Below are 12929 nucleotides of genomic sequence, written 5' to 3'. Positions count from 1 at the left end.
CCACCATTCCTGACACCCTCTCATTCGTTTTCCGCTCGACCCAGCTTACTCTCTCTATTCTTCACCACACCCACATTTTGAAAGCTTCCAGTCGTCCAAAAGAAGTGTTTAAGATCTACAATTTGGATGAACTAGTGTGGGCCACGAGTTTGAGAAATTTCTCATCTTGGAAACGAGGAAACGAGACGAGAATTATCATGTTTCTCTTCTCGTCTCGACTTGAATAGGAAATTTTCGTCTTAACTCTCCTTTCGTTTTTGAAAAGAGACGACAAATTTCTCGTCTCATAGAAAAACACGATTTTTATTTAAATTTAATCTAGCAAGCGAGCCTAACGGTTTTGCTAAGTAAATGGGGTGAATTTATGTTTTTCTTATTACATGTAGTAATTTAGATGTAACAGAAACAGTATACAATTCAAAGGGACAAGGTCAGGACTATATACAGGGTGTGCCATTAGTTCGATGCCATCAAGTTCTTGAATTTTTTGTTGCGCTTTTTGAGCTAAGTGTGGTTTTGCATTATACTGTTGCAGCAGGACATACTTAGGATTTTTTGGCGTAGTAACGGCGTACATCCGTTCCAGTTGTTTGGAGTAAAGATTGGCATTGATGGTACGAGCCTTAGGAATAAAATCGAGGTAAATTATCCTCTCTTATAACTGCAATTGATAATACTTGTCCTTTCTGGCATCTCACTGCGCGCACGTGGTGCTCAATGCTGTGTTGCCAGCTTCTCACTGCAAGGAAATCTCAGTTTTATAAAATCAAATGACACACAAGAGTACTAAAAAGAATGCTTTCAATAACCAACAGCTCCACTACTCAAATTACCATTCGACTATTCAAGTTGGTAGTGTACATTTGTTTATATTCAAATTTGCAACGTGCGGAAAGGATGGAATGTTTACCACTGCAGAGCTGGGAGAAATGAGCCGCTTTACTTGGCTGAACGTGCTGTTGCCACAGAAATAGTTCTATTTGCCTGATTGTTATGACCACGTGCAGTAAGGGAGAACAGAGGAAAGGAAAGCAACTGTCTAAGAGAACAAGTTGCATCAAATGAAGCGTAGTTTCGCTACACACAGAGCATGATTTTATACTCGAAACGGTCCTGTCCATTGCGAGTTGAGCCTTACTCAACCACTGTTTTTGCACGTTCGGGTTTCGGGAAAACACTTTTCCACAATTTCCACAATTTCATCGTATGTGACAATTCGTTGCAGGGAATGCAGATCACTAGATCTTGAGCAGCTGTCGGCTCACATTCATTCTCTTCTGGGTCAACTCATGTGGCATAATGTAGCAAGCAGCTCCTGATGAGTTTCTCGAGTTCGTAGAGGTGAAGCACATGGTCTAGGACATGGCAAGTTTATTTCACAATCGTCATATGTTAGTGGATCGATTTTTTTCAATGGTGTGTCGTATGAACTCAGAATCTCTAACTTTGGGATCTTGGCTGATATTCGACATTTTCACTACGTGCACAAAATTTCTGGACCCAACATGATACTGTGCTGTGGTTCACTGTACCTTCTTCTTTCACAATATTTTGGATTACTACCTCAGCGTTATACCCGAGATTGAACTTATACAGTAATAGTTGACAGCTATCAGGTGTTCAGCACTCGTCGTCATTCCCACTCCCACTAAAAACTGACTGAAGATACTGACGAAGTGACAGCCTACATGTTAAATAATTCGCTTGCCACAGTATCAGTTGGGTAGTTTGGTCTTGTACTTACGGTCAACCATGGTGTATACACGCAGCTGCAGTTGAAGTTGTGGAAATATTGTAAGACTTGTGAATAACCGGGCTATCCTTTCAGGTTGTACCTTTCTGCCAAATTAATGAACAAGATTACAAGGGGTACTGATGGGACCTATTTTTTTAAATGACTTATAAACAGTCCATATCTGTTAACCACACATCTCCCAGTTAACTATGCGCCATTTGGATTGCCATTGTTCTTTATAGAATTTAGAGCCAGATAATTAAATAGTCTTCTTCTTCTTGGTTAGTTTAATATGAGTTTAGTGTCCCTTTTAGGACCGTCCGAGGGTACAAATGAGACATAAACATACAGTTCAAGGTAGAATTTGAACCACTGGTGTTCATTCAAATCCCAACACTCTCCCACCGAGGATCGAACCAGGGACCCCATACACACAACCTTTAACCAGAAAATTTTGTCCAGTTGAGGGAATCAAAATGTGAGGGAACTGCACTCACATACTAAAAGACGTGATCCCGCACTGTACAAAGAGTGATATGTAATTGCATTTTAATTTATCCATTTCATGGAGATAAGGAACGGTTGGGGAATTTTCGTCCCTCGGAATTATACCTGGAAGAAACACTGCGTGCACCGGTGAAACGCATGCCAGCCAATAGTGTTTGTAGTTCGAGGGAAATTTCCCTAATCTAGGAAAATTTTGTAGGTAGATTTAGCAAAAAGAGAAAAATGGAATTCTCCGATAAAGAGAAATTCTTGCGCTGACTAACTGACCATTATAAATGGTTACATTTTTCTTCGTTCTTCAGAAATAAATCAATACAATATCAATGGTTTGTATGTTTGCATGTGTGTGTGTAGGGATGGACAAGTAGGGATACAAAGTAGGGACGGACAAAACCGGTTTTTATAAAACCGTAAACCCGGTTTCTAAAAAACGAAACCCGAAAACCGACATTTCGGTTTTCTCCAAAACCGGTTCGTTTTTTCACCGGAACTGGTTTCGGTTTTCTCCAAAAACCGGTTCGGTTTTTCATTGAAACCGGTTTCTGTTTTCTCCAATACCGGTTTTGGTTTTCTCCAAAACCGGTTCGATTTTCACTGGTGGGTTCGATCTTCAATAAACTATTTCTGTGGAAACGGATTCGGTTTCAGGAGAACAACGAAACACTATTCTGGTCAGAAATAGAACAAATTTGAAAAAACGGAACCGGTCTTGAAGAAAACCGAATCCGGTGAAAGACCGAACCGGTTTTGGTGAAATCCGAAACCGTTTTTTCTAAAAACCGAAAAAACCGGTTTTTGAGCCCACCACTAGTACAAAGTAACAGATAAAATGAATGAGAACTTTAACGTCACACGATTATACCCTTTAAGCTAAGGAAAACGGGTGATTAAAGCAAGTGAATAATGATGCATGGATTAATTGATGGAATGAAAATATGGGAGAAAACGGGAGTACCATGAGAAAACCCATGGATACGATGTTGTCCACCACAAACATTACTTGGCGGGGATCGAACCAGAGACCCCACACATCAGAGGTAAGCGCTCTACCACTGAGCAACTATGCTCCCACTGCAAAGTAGCATAAATTGCACCCTGAGTGGGTTTATTTGTGTAAAGAAAAAGAAAGTAAATGGTAAAGCAAAACACAGAAGCGAAAGGCAAATGAATAAAACAGAGTGGTTGGCATTTCCTGTGATATAGGCATACTCAACAAACTAGCATGGTCGCAGTGGCTCAGTGGTATAGATTTCACCTCTGGTATGCGGGGTCCCTGGTTCGATCCCAGCTCACACCAAGTGGACAAAAACCATGTGGGTGGTTTCTCTCGGGGTTCTCCCGTTTTCTCCCACTTTCTTTATTCCACCAATTCATTCATTTCTCATTATCATCGTCTCTTTAGCCCACTCGGCATATCCGTGGGACGTAAAACTCAAAGATTTCATTTTCAACAAATAGGGGAAATTTAATAAGAAAAGGGAAATTTTTGGTCAGTCGAGGGAAATGTTCTTAAGGAAACCCACGAACATGGGCGGAGTTATAGGGGGAGCATTACCTCCCCAACTTTTTGACAAAAAATAAAAATGCCACCTATAAGATGGCCACCTACCAAGACCTCCGAGACCGACTAAAAGGTCTGCCCCCACTGACCCCCAGCAGACAATTCCTAGCTCCACCTATGCCTACGAACCTAGGGCGCCCATGTTGTGGTTTCCAAGGGCGGGCAAGTATAAGCGACGTTTCAAATATAGTTTCAAATTTTGCTGTAAGTAATGTAAAAATTCTATTGAGTTTTCGATATTCTGAAGTACAATTTCCTCTAGGGGGAGCGAGCGCCCTACCTTGCCCCCCCTTATAGGCGCCCTTGCTACGAACGCTGCTATCCGCTAGACCAGCGGGAAGAGCTCTTCGTTCGTTTGTTGAAGCCTTTCCTTAAAGCTTATGCATCAGGGGAGAAAAAACTAATTATGGGCGTGAAAAAACAACGTTCATTAGATAGAAAGTGTGAGTTCAAATTTCTCAATAATGACTGCATTTTCAGTCATAAAGAGAGGACACGTGACAATGTGTACTATCTGCTCTGCTCTACTACGGTTAGTCATCACCTTGTTTAAGCCTGTAGAGCATAAGAGTAGGACAGTACTACAGTAGCAATTAATAAGTAGTGAATATTTTATTTAATTTGATTTCACGAATTCTGAATTCGTATTGCGATTTGTTTCACGCCGATGCATTACATTGACTACAGGTAAACAACACAAAGAAATAAAGCAATTAGTATATATTAGAAAAAAAAACCAGCAGCCATCTTATTCACTATCTTACATAATTGACTTATACTGCATTCTTTCGTCTGCATGCTTGCCTCTTTTAATTTCAGTGAAAAGAAAAGTAATTGCTTAGTCCGTGAAAAGAATTAACTATTCACTTCGAGAAGCCATGATCGTAAGTTGTAACCTTAATGCATGCCAAGTTCCACCAGCTCTAACATTCTTTTATATTTATAGAAACAATATGTTTCTGCTAGTTTTATTTGGTATATTATGCCCTTTCTTACGTGATGATATATAGTTATATGTCTACCGGACCTTTGTTTTGCTCTCCAGCAAAGATAACAGATCGGACAAGCTTTCATATGGCTCAGCAACCTAACTTGTTTTATTTTCCTCTTTATCATTTCTTTTTAAAAATCCTTGACAGCTGTTGCAGCGAGCTTGAAGCTGCAAGGGGAAACCACTTGCAGTGTTGCACTCAAGCAGCAGACGACACAATACCTGTAGTTTCTTTTCGTATCAGAACCAAATCAAAACCTGTTTCTTTTTCATTCTGCCTATCAAAACAAAGCTGTCTGTAATGTAGTAAGGATATGAGGAAAGGGATAATGAGAGTGTTGGTTCACTTACAGAGGAGTACGTACAGCAGACCAACCCAATAATTACTGTGTAGCACAAGGCAAAGTGTTATGTTGTGAGGACGAGAGGCGGACCAAATTAAAATGCACGTGGTGCCATCTCGTGTGGCTCTTGAAGCGACCTCCGGATGCTTTGCTGTGGCACAGACGTGACTTCTCGATTGCTACCGCCGCTACGAAGCACTCTGGAAGCGTCGGGCTGTTTAAAATCTCGTGCCATTACGTTTTTACAATGTTGCGTGTTGTTGTTGCCTTCTGTGTGATGCGTGTGTGCGTGCTTTCTGTTGAGTGATGAAAATTAACCGCGACAACTTGATGGGCATGATAATAAGAGTTTAAATTGCTTCCCATTGTGTACTGATTTATGTTGTGACAAGTGTGATACTGATTTGTTTTTACACTGTTTGTATACAATGCTTATTAGTGTTGTGATTGTCTCATTGTTTTGAAAAGTTTGAATGATTTTCGGCAACAAATAAATCAGAGAATTGTAGGAAAAGCTAATCGCATTTGAAGGTAAGAATCTAGAATTTCATATTGTGTTAATATTAAGAATTGATACCCTGTAGAATCCGGCTCTGGGTCCATTAAAAGACAAACCGAGTGCTACTCGAGTTTCGGAACTTTTGAGAGGGCTCCCCCACATCGCAGTGTGTGGAGAGCCATTATTGCCTATACCTTCATTGTAGATAGAATACTAATGAATTATTATGAGAGGTACAGAAATTAATAGAATAAGGATAAACTGAGAACTCCGAGAAAGCCCACGAATACGATTTATGCTCAGTAAGATCATCGGACTGGAGTCAAACGAGGGACTCTTCGCTTTAGACAGGTGTAAGAAAAGGAAGAACAATAAGAATGCGGGATTTATAGTGCCATAAAAGAATCCGACAGATGACAATATAACTTATGTTAAAAAAGATATAGGATGTTGATAACCGAAGTTGTTAATGTTGGGCGGACTGGATTGTAGTGTCTCAGTGGTAGAGCTCACCAGGCCCGTATCCACGGGTGGGCTAGAATGGGCCGGGCCCCCCTAAATTTTTCACGGTAAGCTTCTAAATGAGCTATAATATGGTGATGAACTATAATATGGTTGGGTCGCCCCCCCCCCCTACATTTTTGGGCTGGTTACCGGCCTGGAGCTCACCTCTAGTGCAAGGCGTCTCTGGTTCGATCCCAAACAATATGAATTTGTAGTGGGCAATATCGCATCCGTTGGTTTTCTCGGATTTTCCTGCTTTCTCCTACATTTTCATTCCATCAATTCATTCACAGTAATTCCCCTTCATTAGCCATTTGTCTCGTTAGTGTAAAGCAATGATTTCCATTTACGTGGCGACCCTTTACGTAAGCCCTGCATACATCACGCCTGCCCCTCCTTCCCAGTGATTGGTCATAAATATTTTTTGTCTGACACTTTCTGCGATTTGAGATGCAGCGTTAGTCTCAAATCTTCAATAATAATAATAATAATAATACCCTCACCATTTTTATTATTAGCAAGAAGTGTACATATCATTTTAGTGAATATTCTTTTTTATTAGTTTGTTCTTAATGGAACTCAGTTCTTCACCAGTGGCGTATTTTGGGGGGCTCAAGCCCCCCAAAATAAATAAATTTATATATAATATATACCTACGCACACCCAGTATATATACCCACTTAGGAGAATGTACATAGCCCCCCGAAACAAAATCCTAAGTACGCCACTGTTCTTCTCCATAGTTAATTTGTGTTTGTTTGAGATTGAGAGACGTCAATTGGAACTCCACGAGGACCAATTTTCCTCCTGGTTTCAGATTTATATAGCTACATCTTAATGAATATATAAGAATATAATGAAAAACATGAAAATGTAGCTATTTACATTGAAGGGTTTGCTCGCAAGCGAAATTTCAAATAATACTGCCGTTTTAAACATCATTTAATTTAGCTACGGCCTTTTTTTGTTACGACATTCGTAAAATTTGTAATTATGAATGTAGTTTATTTTTGTCTAAAGCTTGCGGCCCGCCCCACTCACCGCAAGCCCATAGAAGGCGCGCCTTCTATGTTGGTAACCACTAGTCCAAATGACATAGCCATGGGATGGAAAATTATAAATTTAATTTTATTATTATTATTATCATTATTTAACACGTTGACTGCCGTGAAGCCCGCATATGGTCTTCACATAGTTTTTGAAGCTATGTCTTGGCTTTGTTAAAGGATTTTATGTGGCCATGCGGCCCTGAAGTAAAATACCTGTGAATGGCCTGCGGCGCAAATGAGAAGTATTGTTTCTGCACGTATGCAAATTCATGCGAACTCATTCAGGATAAAACATTTGATGGCTCCGGGGGTCGGAATTGAATTTCGGCCTTGGCAGTCAACGTGTTAATATACATTCAAACATGTTTTTAGATGTTGGTGACGGTGAATAAGAGAGAGTGTCTCGGTTATTGTATTTGGAAGTCAGTAATGTTAGCAGAGTCGTCATTTAGGGAGGGTAGCGGGGCAATTGCCCCTCCCTGATGTAGAGACTAACATGCTTTTTAATAAATAGTATACTAATATACTAATAATAACGTGAAAATTGTATGTCGATGGTAGAGTTGCCAACCTTTGAAAATGAAAATACCGGACACCCTCCTGGAGTACGTACTCTTAGGAGTCTTCATCCCGGCGAAATTAAAATACCGCTAATTTTACATTAATTATGTGATATCTTCAAATAGATAAAAGAAAATCGAAATATGGAACAAGAGCGCCCTAGACAATATCATTTTACATGAGAAACCGTTATCACGACTCACTTATCTGCTTTCGATTTCGAGCCATTTTGAAAATCGGCATTTATTTTCGCGTTTCTAAACAGCTGAAAACATAAAGCCACTAGGTGACTTGTGATAACGGTACCTCACGCAAAATAATATTGTATAGGGCGCTCTTGTTTCACATTTCAATTATCTTTTATCTATTTGAAGATATCACATAAATACTGTAAAATTAGCGGTATTTTAATTTCGCCGGGATGGCATCATTGCTCATCAAAAATGTAAACAACCTGAGAGTGGTTACTTCACATAAAATTGAGCGATTCGGAGTTCAAATTTAATAACTTTAGTTACTTTTGAAGCATTCATTAAACTTACTTATTCCAGTTTTGAGTTGAGTCGGTACAAGTAAGTTTTCTAGTCTACCATCTATAATACATCTTATTTGAAACAGAAAAGCAAATGTAATTGGCAGTATAATATATGACATGCATAAAATATACTTTAAAAATGTCTTAGCAGCTTCGCTGAGATCGGTAATGTCTCATAATGGAAGATGTAGCTGAGTATGCAGCTAACTGCGCTCTTGATAACGTACTTTCGTTGATCTTTAGTATTGGGTGGATGCGTAAGTTCGTGCGGTTCTTATATTTTATGTTTCATTTTTATTCTGCAGTTCTGTTAATTCAAATATAAATACAACATAGACATAACATTAACGTATTCTACGAGTGTAACAATACATTACATACATTTTACTGTCACTCACAATCACTCCGTGATGTATTCACCTCCATTATCTATGACCTTCTACCAACGTTCAGGTAGCAGTTCAATGCCGCGCCTGTAAATTGTTTTGGTTTTGACTGGAAGAAATATGTTAGCAATTGGTCAAGAGAAGCTTTTCTGTGCTGTTCTTTCAGTAATTGCTTCATTCCCGTACACTGCACAAACTGTTCTCGCAGCTTCTGCTGCACTTGATCCTCGGTTAAACTTGAAGGGTCAAATGTGACGGAAATGATCACTTTTCTCAACTTCACATTCCATATTAGTTTGTCTAAAATATATATACAATAAGACGTTCACAATCAAGAAAAACCGTGTTTCACAACATACAAACTCCAAACTACGGTAAAACAATGGAATAAAGATAAACAATCGCTTCACGCCGCTTTGTTGCCAATCCAAAAGAAAACCGCACGGACTTAGGCATCGACCCAATAGTTTTGATAAGTTCAGTAAATTTTCCTGCCTTCGACTCTTCAGCAAATTTCGCGCTCGACAGGTAGACACCAAAGCAAATTATAAGTTCTGTTTTAACTTCATACTTAATACTAAATATGCGTTCGGTTTTGAGATCGCATCTGACACGGGACAATATCAAAAGCCGAACTCTCCGGTACAATATCGGAGAGTTGGCAACTAGTTGATGGACAATCTTGACCCCTCCCCCGTAGCAAAATTTGAAATGACGCTGTTGAGTGTTCGTTGATATTAAAGAGCAAATATATCAGTTTAAATAGTGGTATTGTGATTTAGAGTAACGTTGAAACATTTGATTAAACATTAAGGGTCACCAAAGGCAAATTAAGGCTTTTTTTTTATCAGTCTTAAGGAGTGTGACGCACTGAGATTAGTGTCAATATGATGGTTCTGCAGCTAAAAAAAATTTTCTCTTTTGTGTTAGAGTCCATATCTTCAAGAGTAGAGTGAATACGCCCCAAAAGAAAATGTAAGCACGCTGCTGAGGACGTTGCTATGTTCCACGATTTAATATATAAAATTTGAGTGGTACTGCTGATAACATTTATGAAACCTTAAGTATTGTGTTTAAGGAAGTATTAAAAAACAATCTTGTGAGATGTAAGGTTAATCTTAATACATGTAGCTTGAGACATAGATGTAAAAAGATAATCTAATCACTCAATGTGAATTTTACACTTGGTGGTTACTGATATCAATCTTAGATTTTCTTCTTCTTTTTTTATCCTTCATTTGATATTTCTAAATAAAAAGAACCACAAGGAAGTATATATATCACATTCCAGTCCTCAGCAAATTTTCTTCTGATCTAGGTGTAATAATAATAATACAAATCTAATTCGATTCATAAACCCAGCGATTTAGTTGAAAACAAAAATGTTTACCGGAACGGCTACAATGCACATGACTCACGAGTCAGTTTTATTCTTGAACTGTTGAATATTTAAGACAAATATTTTCCTAAATTACGCTCCGATTGCATTTTGGTCCAATTAATCCACTGCATATGCCTACATATTATGAAAATATAAATAATTTTAAAATTAAATTATTTAGAGAGAGGAAATTTAGATGCCAAAGCTTGTTGTTACAGATAATTAAATCTGTATTTAAGCAACGTATTTTTATTTTTTGACATTTTAAAATATATTATTGTTTTCTTTTTAAATCCAGACCTGTTAGGAGAAAAATATTTCCCCCTCGAGTTCTAGAACTTTCCACGAAGTTTTGTAAGCTATAGATCAGTATGTAGGTGATGAATATGGTCGATTCCCTCTCGCCTAGATCTTTAGATTACTGACCGAAATCGAGAAAAACTAGAAAAACACTGTTCTATTAGAGCAGTCGATACAGATCTAATACTACGAAAAACACTGTTCTATTAGAGCAGTCGATACAGATCTAATACTACGAAAAACACTGTTCTATTAGAGCAGTCGATACAGATCTAATACTACGAAAAACACTGTTCTATTAGAGCAGTCGATACAGATCTAATACTACGAAAAACACTGTTCTATTAGAGCAGTCGATACAGATCTAATACTACGAAACCTGAAGAAGCAGATTGGAAGGTTCTAGAACATAGTTCCCTCCCTATAGGTTAGTAGCTAGATAGGTTCCTTTCTATATCAAAGTTGGGCTGAGGGAAACCCTGGAAAACCACAGTCAGGATGTTCGGCAGCGGGAATCAAACCCACGACCTCCCGGATGCGAAGCCAACGCTCTACCGCTTGATCTAACGACTTGTGGCTAAATGTTTTCCTTAAACTTCTCTTGTTTCTGTCTATCCACTTTCATCTGTGTCTTGTTTTGATCTCTAACGACAAGAACATGATTTAAAACACACTTCTGACCAGTTTTCCTTAAAACTGAAATATTCTGTAACAGTTTGAATAAATAAAGGCATTGCTGTGATCAGAAAGGTTTCTTATTCATTGTGTAAGTTCCAGAGTCGCAATGAATGGTATTAGACCAGACTGCCTGCTTTTTGTAGGTTTGACAAGTAAGTTCTAATAAGTTTAACGTATTACAGTGCATTTATGTAATAATTTTGACCTAAAATTATCTAGGCGACAGATTCATATTTCCAGTCACCATGGCGACCTATAGTGTGTAGGAATTTCCGGGCCCTCTCATACGCGATCTATGGAACTTAACATGTCTTGACCAAACTTGGCACGTTGGTAGACCTTTAATTGCTTACAAATAAGTAATCTTTGGTTTTCGAGTTATTTGCCCGTCAAATGGTATAAAATTTAAAAGTTAACTTAAACGGTAAGTAGATGAAGTGACGACGTCGGCTTTAACATCTTGGGGGTAAACGGAAGGGAAGAGACACATTTGGGAGGGAAGCAATTTTTTGTATATTAAAAATAATAGTTTTATATAATTGACCTACATTACAGTACATGTCTGGGAGCGCAGTCGAGGGACAGACAGTGTCACTGGGGTGTTTGCTCAGTGTCCTACCTCTAGTGTCGTCACCAATGACGGACCTAGAAGGTAAAAACTGGGAGCCAGAACTCAGACTAAGATAGGTATATCATGAGTTTACTATAAACTTTCAAAAATATATAAATAATAGCTTAAACAATTTTTGTCTCTCAAAAATCTGGGGACCTAGGCCCCCAGGCCTTAGCCTAGATCCGTCACTGGTCGTCACAGTAAATACAGTGGGTATTTATATATAATATAGGTTTTGCTAAAATCAAAGATTTTGTTTTTTCTCTTAGTCGCGAAAGTATTGGATATTTCATCCTTGTTAACCTGTGTTGTGCACTTTAAATTTTTCAGTTTCTATTCCCTCAACTTACATACGTACACTCATGTCCAAAATTATTGTCTCATGTCTATAAATATGTTGTTGTAGGGAATATTGTAACGTACTGTATATATATTGTAACGTACCACGAGCTTGTGTTTACCAACACATAATATAAGTAAATATGTGTGTATTATGTTACATAAATTATATATTTTCCCAATGAAGGCTTATTTTGAAGAAAATGCATGGAATAGGCAATATTAGGCACTAAAGCAATTATTTAGGCAGTAAAGGTCGAAATAGGCAAAATAGGCAAACTAAATTGGCTTAAATCGAAACTATAACCCCCCATATAAACTTTAAAACGCTATTTTTGATCATATCTTTAATATTAAAGAATAGGCATTTTGCCTAACATCCGGTCTCTACTGATCACTATCTGGTAGCAGCGATAATAAGAGAGAATTTCGTTGAATAAAGGAAATATTCAACATCTAAAAACGAAGAGGTTTAGTTTAAAGAAATTAGAGAGGAACCAGGCTAGAAAAGAATACCAGATTCAAGTGTCGAATAGATTCTCGGTTTTAGAAGGTTTTGAGAGCACTAGTGTTCAGGATACTTGGGTTCAAATTAAGAATAGCAGTGCAGTAATATTTCAGCAAGAGAAAAAAATGGGGCACGCGGAAATAAGTAGGATCAAACCATGGTTCGACCAGGAATGTATTAAACTAGCGGAGAAGGGAAAACAGGCGAAACTGCGTTGGGTACAAAATTCCAAGAATATATAGCACGGTCAACAAGAGATGGTCTCTGACGGTTCTTACATATGCGGTGGGACATTGCAGCCCCTACTTTGATACCATTGTTACCAACCACGATCACTCTGTCGTATACAATTAATTAAATTGCCACTACAGTTGCACCGAAAAAACTTCGACACGCGAGTAGTGGCAATGTCACTGCGAGCTGTCAGAGACGTTCTCT

The 12929-nt window shown here is 38.4% G+C and overlaps 1 protein-coding gene across 2 annotated transcripts in view; it reads left to right on the top strand.

The window, feature by feature from the left end:
• The first annotated feature begins 4989 nt into the window (after positions 1-4989).
• The window catches only part of LOC145683956 (uncharacterized), a 248482-nt gene continuing 240542 nt past the window's right edge, over positions 4990-12929 (top strand). For both annotated transcript variants that reach the window (XM_081755672.1, XM_081755671.1), the window contains exon 1: positions 4990-5669. The gene's annotated coding sequence lies outside the window, so the exon portion shown is untranslated. The remainder of the gene's footprint in view (positions 5670-12929) is intronic.

Source organism: Thermobia domestica, chromosome 4, assembly GCF_964235325.1.
Source record: "Thermobia domestica chromosome 4, izTheDome1.hap1.1, whole genome shotgun sequence".
Lineage (NCBI taxonomy): Eukaryota > Metazoa > Arthropoda > Insecta > Zygentoma > Lepismatidae > Thermobia > Thermobia domestica.
This window is presented reverse-complemented; position numbering and strand designations above follow the sequence as displayed.